The sequence below is a fragment of the Neopelma chrysocephalum genome, unplaced genomic scaffold, assembly GCF_003984885.1.
Source record: "Neopelma chrysocephalum unplaced genomic scaffold, ASM398488v2 Primary Assembly neopelma1_22b, whole genome shotgun sequence".
Taxonomy (NCBI): Eukaryota; Metazoa; Chordata; class Aves; order Passeriformes; family Pipridae; genus Neopelma; species Neopelma chrysocephalum.
The window spans coordinates 4716594-4738152 of record NW_020897690.1 but is presented as its reverse complement, the minus strand read 5'-3'; the positions used below and the strand labels follow the sequence as shown (position 1 = coordinate 4738152).

Below are 21559 nucleotides of genomic sequence, written 5' to 3'. Positions count from 1 at the left end.
TTAATTTTGGTTGGACTGAAACTCTGAAGTAATATAAAATTCACATTAAAATCTCCAGAGACACTGGCACTGGGAACTGTAGGGGACTAGAGAGGGCACATTTCCTGAGTGCCTTTGAAAACAATACTCAGTTTGATCCCTGGTCTCATCTGAAAGTAGACCTATTCTCCACAGTTAAGCTGGGACTGCAGAGAAGACATAGAGTGGAGCAATGTGTACAATCAAATGCACACAATCTCAGGAATCAGTTTTGCAGCCCATAGACTTGTCCTTCCACAGAGACTGAACTCTCGAGGAGTAGACAGTCTTACCAAATTTGCACCACAAGAGCTTAACCTGAAGTAACCTCAACAGGCCTTCACTACCTGCCATGTAATGTTTTCTATCAACCCCCCTGTTCCTTCCCTGTGTATTGTGCCCAACACCACGTCACGTCTTCACATCAATTCCTGTTCTGCTGTGGAGCACCAAGTAGTGGCTAGAAAATCAGTGTGCTGACTAAGGATGGTGCTTTCTCTGCCAGTTCTTATTGTGTCACCATTGTCTCATCATGTACATTAATATTTTTCACCTTTTCTCCTTTGCAATATATTAAAATTACAAATTATGTGAGAGAAATACACGTTTTCAGTACATGATAATATTTATTGTGTCTTAGCATTGAAAAGTATGTCCTTGTGTTCATAGCAAATGCAGGGATTGCTGCTCATCTGCAAACATGAAAAAGCTGGTGAGTAAAATTGCATTCAAATTTTGCAGGAACGGCTTAAATATATTTTATTTTTCAGTACTGTAGTGATTTATAACACTACATGTATAAGACAAATGTGAAGTAATTGATTTAATTCAATTTTTCTTTACATTTAATGTCCATTATAATATCTGTAATACTATGAACTAGTCTTCGGAGACTGATAGGGGAATGAAGTTACAAAAGGCATCTAGCTAAGTGTTCATTTGTTGCAGGGATATGTTCATAACAAGAGATAAGACACTGGAACCTGGCAATGTCAAGGTTCCTCTGGGGAAAATAGGCTCAACATATATTTGGGTTCCAGCAGGACAGAAAACTGAATCTGTCAACCCAAACAACACAACTGACACAACTTCAGGAATGCCCTGAAGTTGTGCCAGGGGAGGTTTAGGTTAGATATTTAAAAAAGTTCTTCAACCAGCAGGTGGTTGGGCACTGGAACAGGCTCCCCGGGGAACTGGTCACAGCACCAAGCCTGACAGAGTTCAAGAAGCATTTGGACAATACTCGCAGGCACATGGCGTGATTCTTGGGGATGGTCCTGTGCAAGGGCAGGAGTTGGACTCGATGATCCTTGTGGGTCCCTTCCAACACGGCATATTCTGTGATTCTGTGATTGAGTAACTGGTGATTAAGTAGTTTAATGTCCTTCTTTCTGAGAAATCTGTGAATGCAAGCTCAGACAATTCCTCTGTGGTGCTACCAAATAATCCATACCAAGGATTTGCTACTGCCTTTGAAAGTATTGGGAAAATTTTTGGTAGAATTAACTGCTACACTCATCTTAATGAGATTAATTCTCAGAACAAGCATTGAACCTGAGTCAAAACCACAGAGCAGAACAACACAGATTGCTTTGGCCTATTTAGACTCATGTCTACTGTTGAAGTCTGGATTGTTTCTGTTATTGTAAGTAAAAGATCAGATCCAGTATAAACACCATGGTTCATTCTGCTTTCCTCTGACACTTTTTTGGATTTCCCCTCTAGACTTCTCTTGTCTTTTCTCCCTCTACTATGTCAGAGATATTGAGATAGGCAAGGTTCACTTATATTTAGATTTGCTATGAGCAATGGAATTATGATAAATTTGCATCCAAAATCAATGTATTAGTTTAGAAGAAGTGAAAGATTAATCATGGGAGGGAAGATGAGATGGAGATGAGTCTACTGACTTAAATTACTCCAGACTTTTGGCAAGGACTATTCATAAATGATAGAAAATACCAGATTCTCAAATATTTTTTGGAAGAATTATGTGGTAACTGCAGTGCATGTGCTGCAGAAGTAGTAAGATCCTCTACGAATTCCTGTGTTCCTTCAGCATAAAGCAGGGGAGCATCTCAAGGGCATTTTATGTTTTTATAGTGTTCAGAAACTTTCTGATAGATGTTTACAAATTGTTGGCAGAAGATGTAATTTCAAAAAAACCTTCAGCCTTTTAAACCTGCTTTAGCATGGAAAAATACACGGTACTTTGAAATATCAACTACTTCTCTCGTTAGGCAACATAATTTTTTTGGACTAATACGGGCACTTGTAGTTGAGAATCTGCTTTACTGGATAACGTCTTCCAGTGCTGCATAAGTAAGCAGCTTGATGACTGCAAAGGGCTCTTGAGCCACCTACAAATGCTGCTTCTTGCTACATGGAGGAAAAAGAATACAGTTGTGAGGGTGCTGATTAATTACTTGGTCCTACCTCATACTCCAACAAGAGTTTCTTCTGATATGTTGTTGAAGTCATTTAGAACCTGTTCACAGAAGGTTTTTACTGACTGCAGTGGTCCTCTTGGGTGGAATTTGATTCCTGAATCAAAACCTATTGGGAAATCTGCAGATGTCACTTGGAGAACTCCCCTGATGTCTGGAGTTCTGTTTCTGTGCCTAAACAGAAGCACCATCATTTTAACAGAAAAATCAAGTGGTTTGATACCTCTAATATCTGAGTTTAGCTGGGATCCACAAATTATCCTTAAACACCAAATGGATCTAGTATAGTAGATTTAATTTGAGCTAGTCTAGGCAACAATCTTGCTCAGCTCAATAAAAAAATAGAGCAGTATTGAAAGATTGTTCATGCTCCCCATACATGTGATGTAATTAAAATTAGGGTACTCACTGCAGATGTAGAAGACCTACTTTCAATTCCTTCCTCAGCTTCAGGGAGTATTTACCCATATCCTTCACCTTTCAGCAGACTGTACTCTGTTGTGATTCATCATCTTTCCTCCTGAAACTCAGCCACTAGGCAGAAAGACACGCAAGAGTAGTTTTCACAGAAACAAAATTCCAGCAAAACTGCAATACCAGACTTCTATGAATTAGATACTAAATGTACGGACTGTAATTACTGGGTACAGCTTTACTGTAGACTGGACTCAGGACTGGATGAATTTACAGCTGAAGGAAACTATTCCTTTTCTCTGTCTGTCATGCCTTGTCATGATTGCCAGGACACATGGAAAGCAAATCAAGGGCACAGTACTGAGGCTCCATATCTTTCACCTTCTACCCTCAGACAGGGTCACTATATCATGTAGTTAATTTCATTTTGGTAATTATAGGTCCATTTCAGGTATTTTTTCAATATTTTTTGCAGGTTAATTTAAATAATCTGGTTTTATTTTGTCAGCAAAGATTGATTATTCTAAATAGTTGCGCCCACGGTCTATATGCTGATCTCCATGGTGCACGAGTCACTAGAACAGGGTCTCCAACAGTGTCCCATAAATGAGGCCACAGAAGTGGGTCTTTTGGGCAGTATTCATTTCTAGGCTTAGAGGCCAAACACTTTCATCTAAGCTGACTGAGAACACCTTTGGGCACAAAACCGGAGTATGGCTTGGATCTGTGCCTCAGCAGCTGCAATGAGATATCTTTACTGCTCAAGCACTGCATTTTGGCAGAGTGTGTATGTATGCAGACAGTAAAGATCTACGAGATTCTTAAATTGAATCTAGAATTATTTCTTGTTTCAATCTTATCATTCTTTTCTTGATGGCATCTATTTTGAACTGTGGTTTCAAAGCTTTCCATCCAAGTTATTTAAGGACAAACTGGCTTTTAAGTGGTTAGACCAGCTTGCTGCTGTGATTCAAACAACTAAGGATTGGGAATTCCCAGAATGGGTATGCAATGAAGAGAATGCAAATGGGTCATGGCAATGAGAAAGTGACACACCTGTAGAGAGAGAGATGCCTCATTTACAAGTCCTAACCAAAGAAGTCTGAACTGCTAAATTTCTAAAATTTATTTCGTACAAAGGAACTGCCCATGTTACTCATCCTTAGTTTTCATACTCAGTACTTTACATACTGAGTCATGCTGCTACATACTTGCAGATTTTTTCAGCTTGACCGTCCAGATTCAAAGTTTGGATCTTCCTGTTCCCTTCCTGCACCAACAATTATGAGAAACAGCAGGTTTGTATCTTCTACATACCTTTCTGTCCACACTAATATTTAATGGGGAGATTGTTTAACTGAGCCTTGTAGATGCACAAGTTTTTCCTCTACCTTATTTTTCTAGTCCTTCAGGGTGATTGCCAATATGAAGCAAGGTCAAGTGACATGGGAAGAATACAGAGATGCTGCTTGATGCTGTAGGGAGAAAATTCATGCAGCCAAAGCTCAACTGGAGTTCCAACTGGCCAGAAATGTGGGGGACAATAGAAAGAGTTTTTTCAAATACATTAATGGCAATAGTCAGTACAGAAACATCATTGGCCCGTTACAGGATGCAGATGGTCACTTCACAAACAGGGACACAGACAAGGCAGAAGGTGTTTAACACTTTCTTTTCCTCTGTCTTCACCATGGATGATGGACCAAGGGGGTTCCAGTGCCCTGAGCTGGAGAACCATGACTGCAAGAATGATCAACTCACAGTCGACAAAATCGTGCAGGATCTGGTGCTCCAGCTGGATCCTTACAAATCTATGGGGTCTGATAAGATTAATTCCAGAATCCTCAAAGAGCTGGCTGATGTCATGGCAAAACATCTCTTGATGATTTTTGAGAGGTCTGGGGAATCTGGAGAGGTCACAGGTGGAGAATGTTGTCCTGATTTTCAAGAAGGGCAAGAAGGAGGACCCCAGAAACTACAGGCTTGTCAGTGTCACTTCAGTGCCTGGTAAAGTTATGGAGAAGATTATTCTGGGAGTTACTGAAAAACATCAGAAAGACAACACTGTCATTGGTCAAACCCAGCTCGGTTTCATGGGAGGAAAATCATGCTTGTCAAACCTGATTTCCTTTTATGACAAGGTAACCCAACTAGTTGATCAAGAAAAGCCAACCGATGTAATCTTTTGGATTTCAGTAAAGCTTTCGATACTGTCTCTCACAGGATCCTTCTGGACAAAATGTCCAGCACACAGCTGGATAAACACATCATGTGGTGGGTGAGCAGTTGGCTCATGGGTTGAGCATAAAGGGTAACAGTGAATGGGGTAACATCAGACTGGTGACATGTCACTAGTGGGGTTCTGCAGGGCTCCATCTTGGGCCCTGTGCTCTTCAACATCTTCATAAAAGACTTGGACACAGGACTGGAGGGGATACTAAGAAAGTTTGCTGATGATACAAAACTGGGAGGAGCTGTTAACTCTCTTGAAGGCAGAGAGGCCCTGCAGAGAGACCTCAACAAATTAGAGGACTGGGCAGTCACCAACCACATGATGTTCAATAAGGGAAAGTGCCGGATTCTGCACCTGGGATGGAGCAACCCTAGATGTTCGTATAGGCCTGGGATTGAGATGCTGGAAAGCAGCGCCAAGGAAAGGGACCTGGGGGTCCCGGTCGATGGCAAGTTGAATCTGAGTCAGCAGTGCCCTGGCAGCCAGGAGGGCCAATCATGTCCTGGGGGGCATCAGGCAAAGCATCGCCAGTTGGTCAAGGGAGGGGATTGTCCTTCTTTGCTCTGCACTGGGGCGGTCTCACCTCAAATATTGTGTGCAGTTTTGGGCACCACAATATACGAAAGATATTGAGCTGTTATAGAGTGTCCAAAGGAGGACAGCGGAGATGGTGAAGGGCCTTGGGGGGAAGCTGTATGAGGAGTGGCTGAGGTCACCTGGTCTGTTCAGCCTGGAGAAGAGGAAACTGAGGGGAGACCTCATTGCAGTTACAACTTCCTCATGAGAGGAAGAGGAGGGGCAGACACTGATCTCTTCTCTGTGGACACCAGTGACAGGCCCAGAGGGAATGGACTAAAGTTGTGTCAGGGGAGGTTTAGGTAGGATATTAGAAAAGAGTTCTTCACCCAGCAGGTGACTGGGCACTGGAACAGGCTCCCCAGGGAAGTGGTCACAGCACCAAGTCAGATAGAGTTCAAGAAGCATTTGGACAATACTCTCAGGCACATGGTGTCACTCTTGGGGATGGTCCTGGGCAGGGCCAGGAGTTGGATTAGGTGATCCTTGTGGATCTCTTCCAATTCTGCATATTCTGTGATTCTGTGATATGATCAAGACAAAATTAAGAAAAAGTACCTGTCTTCTTCCTTTTATTTCTTTACAGTAGAGGAAAAAACAACATTTTAGCAAGTTCCCTTTCTGCACACTATTTCAAGAGCTCTGTGGATCACAGTTGAAGAAATTCTGATGTTTGGTATTTCAGGAGAAACCATTTCCATGATTTAAATACTACAAATACAATTCTTCCCCCTCATTTTTCTGTCTGACCATTTTTATCACTTTAATCAGATTTTATTGAGGTTGTCTCCTCTTGAGTCCTTAAGCTGGGAACACTGATGATCATCTCAATGCAAAGTTTACTGTATGATTGTCACTGCTCTCATACTGCAGCTGTAATTTTTTAAATTATAGAAAATATCTGTGAAATATAAATACAGAAGTTAAATTGCAGTGACAGTGGAAATGAAGTCAATATAATAAACCTGCAACACTAGATAGAATGTGAAGAATATGCTAGTGGATAATAACTGATGAAATCAGGTAATTCTGTTCTTAAAACCATAAATATAAAGATTCTCTAAGTGGCAAAAAATTTCTCTATATAATGACTAATAACATTTAACTACATTTAAGAGGTTAGCTCAGCTGTTAGTAATGTAAATGGGAAGATCCTATTTAGTATGTCAGAAGATGGCTAAGACTTCAAGTCCTCTAGGTTTCCTAAGCTCTAAAAAATATAGTGTAAGCATGCAAGGCTACATAAAACCCTGTAGAAAAAAAAGTGCAACATGGGTCATAGTGCCTTGAGTTTATGAGTGTGGAATACATTGCTCCGCACCTTCTGAGGAAGAGCTTGTGTTGTTCTTTGTTGTTGGCAGCATAAGTGGGAGGGTAACATCCTCTTTCACTACTGAATTTGTAGCAATTAGATTTAAAAGAGAGAGGAAGACTTGGACCTCTGAGCAACTGATGTCTAAAGAACAGAAAGGATGCACTCAAGGGACTCTATACAGTGACATGTTGAAGGGTCCTGCTTCCTAATTGTCCTTGCTGGACAAATAGTCTGAGTTGTCTTTTTTATTTTCTGTCCTATAGTTTTTTGATTTCTGTCTTGCAAGGGAAGGGAAGTGGTGTGTATATGTGGTGGGGAAGAAGGGGAGGGAGAAAGAAGAGGGGAGACTGAGAGTCGCCTGCTCTGGTCCCCAGATGGGATCAGAACAAGTAAACTTTTGAATCTGGAAATGATAGAGCTCTCCAGGTTCTGTCAGTTCCAATGAAGGGCAGTGTTCAAGATATATGAAGTATTTTTTCTTTACAGGATTTTCAGCTGATTTAATCCATACAGAATCTTGAAATGAAATGCTTAAATATGGCTATACTGAAGTAAGTGTTTGAAAGAGCTAAATAAAACTAAAAAGCCAATATCATGAACTTTGATTCATGTAAATTGACTCTACCCATACAAAAAGTCTCACTGGCTTCAATAGCTAAAGACTAATTGGATGACTGAAGATTTGTAGTATCTAGGCTTTAACTAGTAATATGAATAAATAGAATCCTAACATCACAAATCAAATGCGCTAAGATATACTTTAATTCCTGTGTCACTGTGATGCATAGATCCTCCAAAGAGTTTTGAAACATTTTTTGCATAGCAACATGTAACTGCTTCTGTCTACAAGATATGCAAAAACAGTACTGCAGGAGAAAGGAAGTAAGCCCAGGGAACGGATTTTGATGCTATAGTGTACAACACTATGCTTTGGACATTAGTATAAACTATACAGGAGGTAGTATAAGGATGTTGATGTAAGTCTGTCCATATCAGAATTGATTTTACCGCTCCTGTTTAATACACTTGATTTTATCAAAGATTAGATTTACTTGAGAGTAAAAAAAAATCAGAACCCTAAATTTAACCCCAATATAGGAAGTGACCCAAATATTCTGAGTCATTTCTGCCATAAATCCCTCTGCCTTCCCCACCTTAGCTGTAGGAAAGGTGAGATTTGTATGAAAGCAAGGATTATTAACACCTCTGTACAGGTACCAGTGTTAATGATACACAGATTGAGTTATTTGCCAAAGGACTTAAAAACAGAACAAAGCCTTGGCTGGACAATGAACTTAGATGCTTTCCATTCTGGTTGGTTATACAGTGCTAACTAAAATGTTGTTTAGTTACATAGTCACATATAGTATTGCCCAGCATCCAAATCTTGCCATTCTTGCTACGGACATTGTATTGAGTTTGCATTATTGCAATATGTGTGTTTTGAGCTGTAGGTGTGTAATGACATAATTTTGCATCCTTTGAGCATTTCTGATCCTTTGAGCATTTCTGATATTCTTCAAATCTCTGGAGTGAAAGAGGTCGAACACCAGAATAGTGTATTCTTCCTCTTCTAAACAATAAAAAAGAGGCCATCTATCAAATTGGCAGGCTCATATCTTTTGTAACCACGTACAAAACACACTCCAACTGGATGAACAGCTGTCAGAGCAGTCTCTTGTCAGCAGGTGGGTTAAAGTTTGCTAATGCATAGGTACACGTGCAGGTATTTATATCCTTTTCTCATGAAGATCAATAACAAGATTTCCAAATATGTTTGCAGTCATGATTTACTCTGGGTGCATTAGCTTTCTTTTGTTCTTTGGCCCACCTGTCTCCTGTTCTTGTTTTGCAATATGTTTGTTCACCTTGTGAGAAACTTTTCACTGGATGAAATCTGGAAAGATAAATAGTATAAGTGAATTTTGCTCTTTTGATTCTTTCCATAAATCCAAAGTAAACAGTTTGACCATTTGTCATGGTTTAACCCCAGCTAACAACCAAGTCCCAGTCGTTACCTCCATTACCAGCAGCATCAGGGGCAGAATTGGACGGGTAAAAGTAGAAAACTCATAGGTTGATATAAAGACAGTTTAATAGGGAAAGCAAAAGTCACTCATACGAGCAAAGCTAAAGAAGGAGTTAATTCACCACTTTCTGTGGGCAGGCACGTGTTCAGCCATCTCCAGGCCATCACAAGTAATGGTTACCCACGTAACCTTGGGAAGTCAAACGCCACCACCCCAGGTGTCCCCCACTTCCTTCTTCGTCCCCCCAGTTTATATACTGAGCATGATGTCATATGATGTGGAATATCCCTTTGGTCAGTTGGGATTACCTGTCTCGTCTGTGTCTCCTCCTAGCTTCCCATGAACCCTCATTTTCCTCACCAGCATGGCAATATGAAAACCAGAAAAGGCCTTGACTCTGTGTGGTCACTGCTCAGCAAGAACAACATCTCTATATTATCGCCACTGTGTTCAGCACAAATCCAAAACACAGCCACATCCCAGCCACTGTGAAGAAAGTTAACTCTACCCCAGCCAAAACCAGCAAATAATTCTACTGCCACATTTCTCAGATCATGGATATTAACTGGTTTCTGGTCTCTTTTAGTGTCACGTAGGAAGTCATAAGCCATGCACATATTGAAAAATTATATTGGAGTCCTTACAGTCCTACTCTTGGATCATTATTTTCTTGTGTAACTAATATTAGATCACAAGGTGTATATGAAGACGATGAAGAAATTAAACTAATCCACATGATTCAGAAGCATTCCCGCAGAAAAGGCCATACTGAAGGGAAGTGCATGCTTATGGACTAAGTTGAACATTCTTTAGGGCAGACATGAAGAACTGCTTTACAAACATATTCCCAAATCTATATGATTCAAAAACAGTACAGGCTGTCTTACCACCTTCCTAAGTATATGGGTATTTTTAGGATAGCCCTAGTCTTTAAGATAGACACAAGCAAGTGCTTTAACAATTTTTCTCCATTGACTGGACAGGGAACCTGATTTGGTAACCCCAAATCCTCAGCAATCTGAACTCCCCACATAGTAGAAGAATTCTCAGTAATGCCTGTGGTCAAGTAAGGTGTCTATGGTAGCTGATTTGAATATGTCTTACAGTCATTACATGAAATGCTCAAAGAATGTCACACAGTGCAGATAACTTATCTAAGGCATACTTATTATCCACTTGTATTTCTCAGTGTCTTCTATAACAAGATACTGCCAGAATGCTAAGAATCATGCCACTGAAAAATAAATTAAATGCATTCATTCCTGCAGTTTGGCATAAATATTTTTTTCAGTTAGACAATATGTTCTGAGTAGCATAAATCCCCTTTATAGTTCGGTTTTGTTTGGTACTTAATCAGTTACTCTCCTCAGCAGTGAATGCCCACCACTTAACTTTTTAACTCTCATCTCAGATAAGTGTCATCAATTTGCAAGGTGATTTAGAATACAAATCTTGAATAGAGTTCAATAGTGTTAGGGTAGTCTTTTATGAATCAAGACCCTATAAAACTTCATCAATATCTGTATTGAACATATATTGACTAAAATTTTATGGAAGCCTTATTCACAAGGGACTAGTGCTCCCAATATGAACCTAGATCATTGGGAAAGGCAGAGGCACTGGTTCCTAATGTTCTGATGGTTATCCTTACATATATAGTGCTTATATCTAGAATAAATAAATACACCCACACATACATGCACATGTGAAAAATGATTCTCAGATCATGTAAGAAGAGGGCAAAATATCGTATTTTCTGACTCATTATATTAAAACCATATTAAAGGTTATAAGGGGGAAAAAGCAACTTATAATACTCTTTAAAAGTTGGAATTGAAAGAGTAAGCAATAATACAAGAAACACCTCACTGTAAGTGTTTACTTTTCCTTGATTCAGAAGCTGGGATGTTAAAAATCCTACTCTAGTTGAAGTTGAGGGTGTTTTGCCTTTGATTTCATTGGCAGCAAAAATTTACCTTGTGGGAAACCAAAAGGGATCTGATTAAGATCTAGCTGACCAACATTCCGTGCCAAGTTTATCATCTAAAGGCAGTAACATGGCCAGTAGTGAAAAACACGGCATATCCAGATAACCAAATAATCCCAAACTTCAAATTGAGGATATAATGCAGGACTATTTAAATTTTAAACAAAATGTTTTTGGATTTAGTTTTTAGAAAAAGAATTATGCACCTTCCTAACTTCCCTGTTGTTGGATAGGAGAGAAAGCTTTCTAAGGGGCTTTATGCCAATTTAGACAGCTCAGTGTTGAGAGAATCTATGAGAAGCAGGTTAATCCAGATTTTTAGTTGTTTTATTATATAATATCAACATAAAACAGCTAGATCGGGATTGAAGAGCTATTTAAAAACTACAGAAAATTGTTTATTAAGGATTTTTCTTCATTATTCCAGCTTTATGGTGACTTAAAGTCCCCTTGAAAATAGCAAGGCAATTCAGGTTTAAGGTGTTACTTGATATAAATACAGCCAGCCAGCCAGAATCAAATCCAAACCTCTAATACCTACTTACTAAAATGGTGTCAATTTAAAAGGAAAAAAAAGGCTGCCCTTAGTGCTTTCATTTAAAAAAAAATTAACTGTTAAATCCAGATGTTTTATTGCTACTCCAAATTTAGCTTTATCTATGAGCTGCTGTACCTCTTGTGTAAAAAGGTAATTAAATATTTGTCCTTATAAAACAACTGTATTTTCTAGAACAACACTACATGGGATGCACTTCAATAAAATTACAAATTTTGATTTATTTATATTTTGTGAATTTTAGAAATTTCATTGGTTTATTTCTTTAAAAATTATCAAAAACATTTCAGAAAGAAAACATATAAACTTTGTGTTTTCATATATGAACCACTGCATGCTTTAAGAAAATTATTTTTCAGCAAAATATTTTCCTCAATGTTATTTAAAATTTAAATTGTATTTTAAATGTATTAAATACTAACATCTTAAAAAACCCTCCACCATTTAAAGCTTTCGATTTTGTAAAAGCAAACAGTTTTGTTCAACTTGAAATTTCCTTTCACCTTGTCAGCATAACAGAAATTTTTTTCCAAAGGCAGCAATGATATTTTCCTTGATGTTATGGAACTGCTACTGCATTAAAACCAAAACAAACAACACCCCTCCCCCCCCAACTTATCTGTACTTAAAAAGAAAAACTGAATCTAAACTTCATTTTTGGCCCCAGGAATCTATCAGCCCTCTGCATGTTGTATGCTGTTTTATATGTGTCAAATAAAAGGAGTTCACAAGTCATCTCCATAGCTTATCGTATGGGCAATCTAATTTGATGTACATAGAGTAGCAGAGTATCCTGTAGCAAGAAGAAAACTTTTGACCTTTCCTGCTTTTGGAGAACACATAGAGTTGAGGATTCATCCAAATTGTTCTGGGTACACATGACATGATGTATGGTGCTAGAAATATTTCTTACTACAGCAATCAGGATGCTTTCATCAGTCAGTGGACACAGACTGACTGACCTTAACTAACCCAGTTGTTTAAGGGCAATATGTGACCCAAAAATGAACTTCTCTGTTATGAGAGGAACTAGTCTGCATGTGAAAAGGTTTGCTTTAGCTGTGTTCAGTTTCCATTCAGAGGTTCAGGTCAGCTTTTATTTTATCTGCACCCATTCAATCATTAATATGAATTATACTCTCGTTCTAAAATTAGAAAAAAACTTCATCTATTTGGATTGTAATAATTTGGTTGTGCTTGGTACTTAAATTGCCTACTACTACCATACTTAGATGGTCAACAATTGTTACAGAGAACAGGAACATTCAAATTGAATCTATTTGGTGAAAAATAAGAATTGCTCAGCAAAGGCTACTTCACCCACTCACCCCATGATTAAAAACTTGCTGGTTAAAGATTTAAATGGGTTTAAGATTGGCATGGTGTCACCATTGTGCAAATCCTTTGTTAAATATTAAATAATAAAAAAATGTCTTAGGGTCACAGTGTGTGATTTATATGACAAAGCCCTTATGGGCTGTGTTTGTCAAAGGCAGCTCATAATTCTAGATTGTTTCACTGAATAGCAACGAATATTTTTGTTATGGTGGTAGGTGGGAAGAAATTTGTTTTCTCACTGTATTCAGTGTGGTAAAGATTTCTCTCTGTCTTTAGACACCTTTCACATGAAGAAGCCATGCCCTGGGGCTAAGCAAAAGAGATGGGGAGGGATAGGTGCCCCTCCCCTGCATTAAGCCATTGCTGATAACGGCTTTTTGATATATGCATGGTCGGGGACTCAATTAGATTGTCAAATAAAAGTAATAAAAATATGTCATTTTTCTAAACATTTTTTTATGTGTATAACAGTCAGAAGCTGTTTAAAATCTGAATACTGTAGGCCATGTGGACTTTTTGAAAGACTTGCGTTTGTGTATAACTTCACATCATCTCAGAATTATTCTTCTGGGACTTTCTAAACAATTGTGTCTATATAAATCCCTATTGCTTTGTTAAAAAATATATATGTATATAAAAAGTAGGTAGTAATTTCCTTCCTCCACCCCCTCAAAAATATATATATAAGTTACAGCCAGAAATTATTGTTTGCATTCTGTACTCTAGGAAATACAAAGGCAAATTCAAAAAAGACTTTGTCTCCTTTCTTACTCTAAAACACAATTTATTGCTTTAAATCATAAAAATAAAGCAGTCAAATGTTGCATAAGAGACCCTCAGCAGAAATAAAAGAAAAGAAAAGGCAAAACTGAACTTCCCATAAACCCAAATCCCATACAGCACAGCTTTCTACAAGACCATAATTAAATAATCCCTGAAGGACTTGTGGAGGAGGGGATAAGAATACATAAACTTTCCAACACGATGAAAGAAAAGACTCTGTTATTATTATTTGATTTTATTTTTAAGAAGAAAAGAACTAAAACTAACATACTTAAGATGGTATATATGGGAAAACTATTGCATGCTGAACAAGCATCCATCCAAGTCTCAGCCTTGACACACAATAAAACAGAAATTAAAAGATATCTTTGTAATTTGAAGTCTGCAAGTGGATTGGGGCGTTGTTTTAAAAAATGCACATCTTCAACATCAGTGAAAGGCCTTCAGCTCTGCAAAAGTACTGTTACTGCTGTTCTTGAGCATTTCTTCAACATTTTTTTCCTCTACTCTGAGATGACGCGGTAGAAACTTCCAGCAGAAGGTCTATTTTACAGGAGGTTCTTCACTGAGTGGGAGCCTTCTTTGTTAAAACAAGAGAGGAGTCATATGCCTGTGCAAGTCTACCTATGTAGACAGGTGATTAGGTAGAAAGAGTGACTAGGAGAGGTAAGGATTTTTTGCAATAATTTTACTTTCACAAATTAAAAAACAAACTATCAGTGTAACATGTTATTCTGAGATTTTTAAATCATCTTTTGTCATTTTTCTTCAGGAGGGTTCACTTTTGATGAAATGGTTTTCCTCAGACAGAAAAATACCTTGCTGGGAAAACACATCAAGTATCACTCAGAATCTGGTATTTTGCAAAGTAAAATGGTGATAGAGCCTCCTATCTGCTAAACCTCGAACTATGGGAATCATCCCTCCTCACAGAGGTGGCACTGAAGTATCTGATAGTCTGTGAATACCAGAAACCACTAGAATAGGTGAGGAAAGGTGAAGGTATGTGAGAGGAAATCTAACAGGGTAACTTCCAGATTTTGACAATTCTTAATGAACAGGTTTAAGAATATCACTTTTTTTTTGGTGAGGAGAAGAAGGATGATTCTCTCATTTTAATTGAAACTCCATTAAGGACTTCTCTCTTGTTTATTTGGGACTAGCAGAGAATATGGAGCTGTGTTGCTGTTTTGCTTACAAATAGTTCCAGTAAACACCCCTAGTAAAGGAAGGATTGATTATTAATTGTACAGATGCCTAATGAGCAAAAAGTTGCTTTCTGGTGCTATTTTTCAGTATAAAATTGGAAAAGTTATCACATATAAAATCAAGCATGACTCCACCATTTATGACAGCAGGAAAGATCCAGGTTTAGCTTTGTCTGTCAAGCATCACAATTTCATTAATGTCTTGCCTGGGTCTTCTAACATAAATCTATTTGTATGTTTTCCATCTAGGTTTAAAATTAAGTTGATAAAACTGCTTATGATTTCATTGACTGGTACGAACTGAATTTATAAGCTGATCAGTCAAAGGTGGAAAGCTGCAAAGGGACAAAGACAATGGAAATATGTTATCTTTAGATTAAGGGCCTCAAGATGCTATGAACACTGAATTGAGATAGATTCTTCATGAAATGTCCAAACTTCCAACATTCTAAGAAGTTGGAATGATGGGAATGATGGGAATCAGTCATTTTCCCTTTCTGCTGAATCGTCTCAGACCATGCAAGGCCTGGAGGGCATACAGAAGTATAGGAGTAAAGGTCTGGTGAAATCCAAGAGGAGTTCTCAAGCCACTAGTAAGAAGGCAGATTCACTATGATCTTCCTGTGGTCTGGTTCCCAGCCCCGATTTTCCCAGCCTTGTTATTATGAGAAGTGTTTGTGGACACAAGGAACAGGAATAGTGAGATAGTTTTCAAAAAATTCTAGAAATCCTCTTCTTTGTTTACTCTTTCCTTTTCAACATTGGGTGAAGCTTCAGTGAAATGTAGAATGATGGTAAATGAAAGTCAGGAAGAAAAATTAATCAAAGAGGGGCCATCTTTTAGGATCCAAGATGACTTCATAGCAATGGAAAAGTAAATGAACCCTTTGAAACTATTCCGACCTTAGTAATTGAAGGTGCAAAAATCCAAATCAGACTCTCTGGATAGTTGTGGTTTTTCCTGACCCTTTAAACTGTTTGAATACCCCAGATATACATACAACAGTTCCATTTTTACCCTCAGCTAAATTAGGTTTAATTTCAGGATTTTTAATTTAAAAGAAGTTGCTTCTGGAGGTATATTGGTGCAGCTGACAGTGGAAAAAAATCACACAGCAAATTGAGAAGCATGCTGATAATAAGGATTTGTTCCTTGATGTAACTGGGCTTCTTTGCTTAAGCATGTTATGGTTATATTGCATAGAGTTTGAGCTGGAATGAAAATTGATACATTTCATCTCCAAATTATTTGCAGTACCATATGTGTTGTCAATTTATCAGTACACCAACAAAATTGAAGTGTTGAGTGGAAGTTGTTTGGTGACTGTATGCAATTGAAAGAGTCAGCAAATACTGCAGTTAGCTGACTCAGCCAACTACTTCTTGACACATCTCTATCCTTAGAATTATTGACACATCTCTAGTCATATGGAACTGATATTTAAATGTTACCCTACAGCCAGGCACACATAATGACTACAGAATTCATGCCTCTGGGTAGGCTGAAGAATTTGTATAATGACACAAACCGTGTTTTTCCTCCCTCTGAGGTCTGAAAAAAATGTAGTTGATCCTCCATCCTCATTGGCAGATTATTTTAATGAATAGTCTAAAATAATAATAAAATACCTATTTTGCGTTACTTCATCATGGAGGTATCTATTTACTTCCAGATTAGCATCTTCTACTTGCCTCTTAACTATGCTACTTTGTCAGGGGAAATATTTGTTCAATATTTCCTTGCTTAATGCTATGTTATGCTATAGCAACTTGTGTTACATGAGTTGATGAGAACAAGAAACAGAGCAGTGTAATATAGTTTAAAAAAATAAATTAAAAAATCCCTAAGGTGAAAGAGGCATGAAGAAGGCCATTATAAACCCAGATGAACTTGGTAACTTCCCTGTGCTGACATCTTTAACTATCCTGTCACTCCCATCCTCCTCCTCTCAACAAATGCAGAAGAAACACAGGTGTCTAGGGCCAGATAACTCAATACATTAGATACCTGACTTTTTAAATCTGATCCATAACTCCCACTATCGTATTTCCTTTCCAAATTCATTATGTAGAAACCATGACTCCCTCAGAACTTGTTTACTTGTTTCATAAAGGCTACTTAGAGACACCACATAACTTTAGTGACTCACCACAGTGCCTTTTCAAGGCAGAAAATCATGACACGCTGCTCATATATACAACACAGTTCCACATTACTGATTTTAGATTTAATTTTCTTGGCTAGGACTGAGTTATTGGATGGACACCATGGGATGCCAAATGTACAAATTGCCTTGCAGCTCAAGAGTCTGTGAAGAATCCTGACTGCAGCTTCTACAACCACATGAACTTTTGGGGACCAGCCTAGCAATCCAAAGATATTTAAGGCAATAGAGAAATATGCTGAAAAATGCACTGTGGGAAGAAGCACTAGTAAAAGGGGCAAAACACGCACAACAATGCCCTTAGAGAAAGCAGAGCTGGAAATGATATAACTCTTTCATGTGCCCTTCAGGTCTTTATCTGTTGTGAGCTAAGTTAACTGTATTGTAGACTCCAGCAAAAGGAAATTTTTCCTCCCTGCTGAAAACATTACTTTGGAATTAAAGAAAATGCATTCACCTAGTAAAGCACAGTGTATTTATAAAAGAGAGTACAATGTAGATAACCCTACTAAAAGTGTAGCTGGTTGACACTGTGCTTGTTAAGGAATTACTATACAAACCTTCATCTTCAGCAGCTTTACAAATTTATGTTGAAATAAACCCCAAGGAAAGGCACTAAGTTAATTAAAAAGTGGTGATTTAATTTGCGAAGTTAGAGAATAAAGAATCTTTTAGGTTCACAGCATTGAATAACATCTGCAACAATTTTGAATACATTTTTCTTTTTATTTCATACTCTTGCATGTAGTCGATAAAGTTAGATTTGGGGGATTTTGTTTTGTCCTGTTAGCCTGGGACTGGTCATCTACTTGTGTAAATCAGAGCAAAACAAATGTTAACATGTACTGGTTGAAGGCTGGGCCCAAAACTTCAGTTCTCAGCTTCTTTGATATATTAATACTGAACTGACAAATCACGTTATTTTTCAGTACTATGTTTTTTTTTTCTGTAAACTATCACAGGGCAAATATTTGCATTAAGGTATTTAGTTTAATATCATGCTTTTAGTCTAGGTTAATGGAAATAGTGTGTTCCCTTACCGAAATGTATATGTGATTTTTATGCTAATGAAATAATGAGACTTACATGCACTAATTGCAGTAGGGAGTATTGCACAGGTAGCTGAGATACAAGCTCCACTACTCAGATCAGCCAAAAGTTGCTCACACTTGATCTGTCACATTGTCAAGTTACTGCTGTACAAGTGCTCTGTGAGGTGAGCAGAGATGAGACACTGCAGTAAAGAAGGATGAAACCTTCACCTCGAAAACCCCAGACCCAGGTCACAAGAAAATTTGAAGTATCACAATCCAGATGTAGCATAAGCAGTGAGAGTTATTAGCATACATGTTATTCTTCATTTAAAAAACATGCATTGATAACTCTGTAGACATAATAATGACACTCTGCAACCCCCAGATTTTAAAGGAGATTGGTAATTCCTGCATTTATTTTGCATTTTTGGTGGGGTTTTTTTAAGTCATTATGATATTAGGGCCATATTTTCAAACCTTGTTTTGCTATCCCGTGAGTACAAGATCTGGAATAAAACCACTATGTTGAAAACCAGGAAAATCTCCCATCCATAGGTAAAACATATAAGAACAAGAAAAAGACATGACCCTTCCTAAGTTTTAAAAACCTACTTTTCTGAAATCAGTTTGTCTTAGCCAGAAACTGTGTCTTCATTTGTAATATTCCAGATATTTATTTTTCTTTTTTTTTTCTTAGTCACATTGGAAACTTATCTGAACATAACTAGCAACAAGAATGACTTGTGCTTCTGATTATATTCACCACATAGATACTTTTGTTTGTCTAAATTTCATCCCTTCTCATTTTGTTTGCTGCTGTCTAGTTTCTGTATTGTCAGAAAAAACAAGTTGTTTTCTGTGCACCTTTCACATGCCACCCGTGATTTTGCCGAGCTATATAAGATTCTACTGCCACATCTCTTTTATGGGTTGAAAAGTCTTAGTCTAGCTTTCCAGATACAAAAGTTTTTGATTTCCCTTATCATTCTTCCCTGTACACCCTTCCTTGTTCCTCTGAATGCTAAATATTCCAAGATCTGCTAAAAAAATACACACATATTTTTATATAATAAAATAAATTTTATAGGATCTTTTTCAAGACTTCACTAGGAATTTTTTGCTCAAATAATGATGCATTAAGATAAACATTATCATTTTCATTAACTATTTTTTTTTTCATTCGTATAATCAAATAGATCTAATTAGGTTTCAGAATACTGATCATGCACAGATCATACTATAAATTGCAATGTAGCTGGACAACTGCTAGAAATTAGGATTGGTTTAAAAAATAACAAGAGACACAATCCTTCCAGATTATGCAAATGAGACAAATTTTGAAAATCATGTCCAGGTAATGCCAGGTGGAGTACAGGAGATAAACTAACGAGTAAAACAGATATTCAAGCAGAATAAGAAATTTGCCAAGTGAGAAGTGATAATACCTAAAGGTGATGGGTGATGAACAAAATTCTGAGGTGTTATACAGCAGTGTAAAAGCACGAGTGTGATTTTGGTCAGTTTGTATGGGGGGCATTATACCTCTGATGTATGGAGGCAAAAGTCCCTCTTTTTGTGCACTAATGCAAACCACATTTAAAGCAGCTTGCTCAGCTTTCTGCACTTCATTACCAGGGGGATCCTGAATCATGGAGGGAATTCAGCTACAGATTTAACAGTAAAGAAAAACAAAGGCTGTCTAAAACATAGTAAATGGAGATGCAAGGGAGGTTAGCATGACAATCATCTACTAATTGCTGAAGGCAATATTAGCATCCAGAAGAGAAAGAATAATATAAGATGGTTCAGACTTCTTGGTAATAGGATCCATTCAGTTGCACCACAATATCATAAGGCAAATTACCTGTAATGTAGTTGCAAAGCAGACTAGCCCAAACACCAGCAAATGTGTTCTCAGGAACAATGCTGCAGTACACATGAAAATACGTATTCCTGCTCTACCTTCTGTATTATTATCCACAGTCTGCCTCCTTCACATAAAAAATAAATAGGCGCCATATCTCAGAACAAATGGATCCCAGATTTTTCACAAGGATTGAGGTAGTTCACTGAAAAGCTCTCATTTCCCTTCTATAGAAAAAAAAATTGGAGGGTGCTCGTGACGAACTGAGGTCCTCTTTATTTTCTGCCTGTTGTCATCTGAAGTAAATCATCTCAGTAGGGAAGCAAACTGGGAGTCTAATATTCTGTCTAGAATCAGATTTCTACCTGGGCCTGATAAACTTGCTCACTCCTCCAGCATCCACTCAGTGTCAGCTCTCAGGAGCTGACTCGGAAATTGCTTCCTTGACACGAGGCAACAATGTGCTACCAAAGTCTTCTCTACAGTGCCACTGACATGACTTTCATTTTAAAATGGTTCCTGAAGACTGCACTTCAAAGTACTTGAAGGTGGAAAGAGGGTTAACATTTAAATTGCTATAACATTCTAGTTATATACAAACACCATCTAATGTATCTTCCTCTGTTCCCTCTTGCCTACCAAGCTCTACCTTTTCTCTGCTGAGATCTGTTATAGAGATTTTTACCAGAGGGAAAAGTTTGTTGTGTCAGTAGTCAATCTAATCACCTCCTACCTTGAATCTTCTCATAATCAGCTTTCAGGACCCTATGCAGAACAAAACCCCACAGTGGGTCCTCAGTTCCTTTCCCCGTATGTCCACTCATCACTGTGTTTCCCTTTTGTAGCAGAGACAGAGAAAAATGACAGCCATGGAGGCAGAGGGGGTATCAACTGCTGTGGATAAATCAATCCATCACAAAAAAAAAAAAAAAAATTCTGCCATGAAACTTAATCACTAAAGGTCATGTCGGGGAGTGAGGAACAGATTAAATTAGCATAGTATTAGATATGGAAAATGATTTCTGTCAAAATCATCTTTACCACAATTATAATATGTTAATTACATATTTCATTAAGGAAGTTGATTATGGTTCACAGATGAAATCATGCAGACGAAGACACCTGGAAGGAAGCACTAGAGCCTGAAGCCTCTTCTCTCCCCCTCTCTCTCCCACACACACGCACATGCACGCACACACACGCAATTAGGTACATGCACTCTTATGAAAAGCTTTTCTTCAAAGATTATTAAAGTGCAGCTGTGTCTGGTTAGGACAGAAACTCAGACAAATAAAGGAAAGTGTGGTAGGGAACATTCATTTTCCTTCTATCAGTACTTAGAATGAACTGTTCATTTTAAGACTATAACATCCTCTGCCTCTGGTGACATATTAGTGGCATCTAGTACCCTGGGTAAAGGATTTCAGCACTGACTAATGATTTGGTGGCTGTGTGTTTTTTATAGGGAACAGACCATTTGGCAAATTTTAGCCAAGCTACTTGAAAGAGATATCATCAACCACATGAATGTCATACAATATCTTGCCCTCAGAAGTGGTTGCAGTTCATTTACAGTGAGTTTGGGTACTTG

At 37.9% G+C, this 21559-nt stretch overlaps 1 long non-coding RNA gene across 1 annotated transcript in view; it reads left to right on the top strand.

Moving 5' to 3' along the window:
* The first annotated feature begins 4569 nt into the window (after window positions 1-4569).
* Window positions 4570-21559, top strand: part of LOC113964926 — a 19497-nt gene continuing 2507 nt past the window's right edge. The window contains exons 1-3 of the long non-coding RNA XR_003533345.1: window positions 4570-4641; window positions 9422-9432; window positions 21265-21273. This is a non-coding gene — a long non-coding RNA (uncharacterized LOC113964926). The remainder of the gene's footprint in view (window positions 4642-9421; window positions 9433-21264; window positions 21274-21559) is intronic.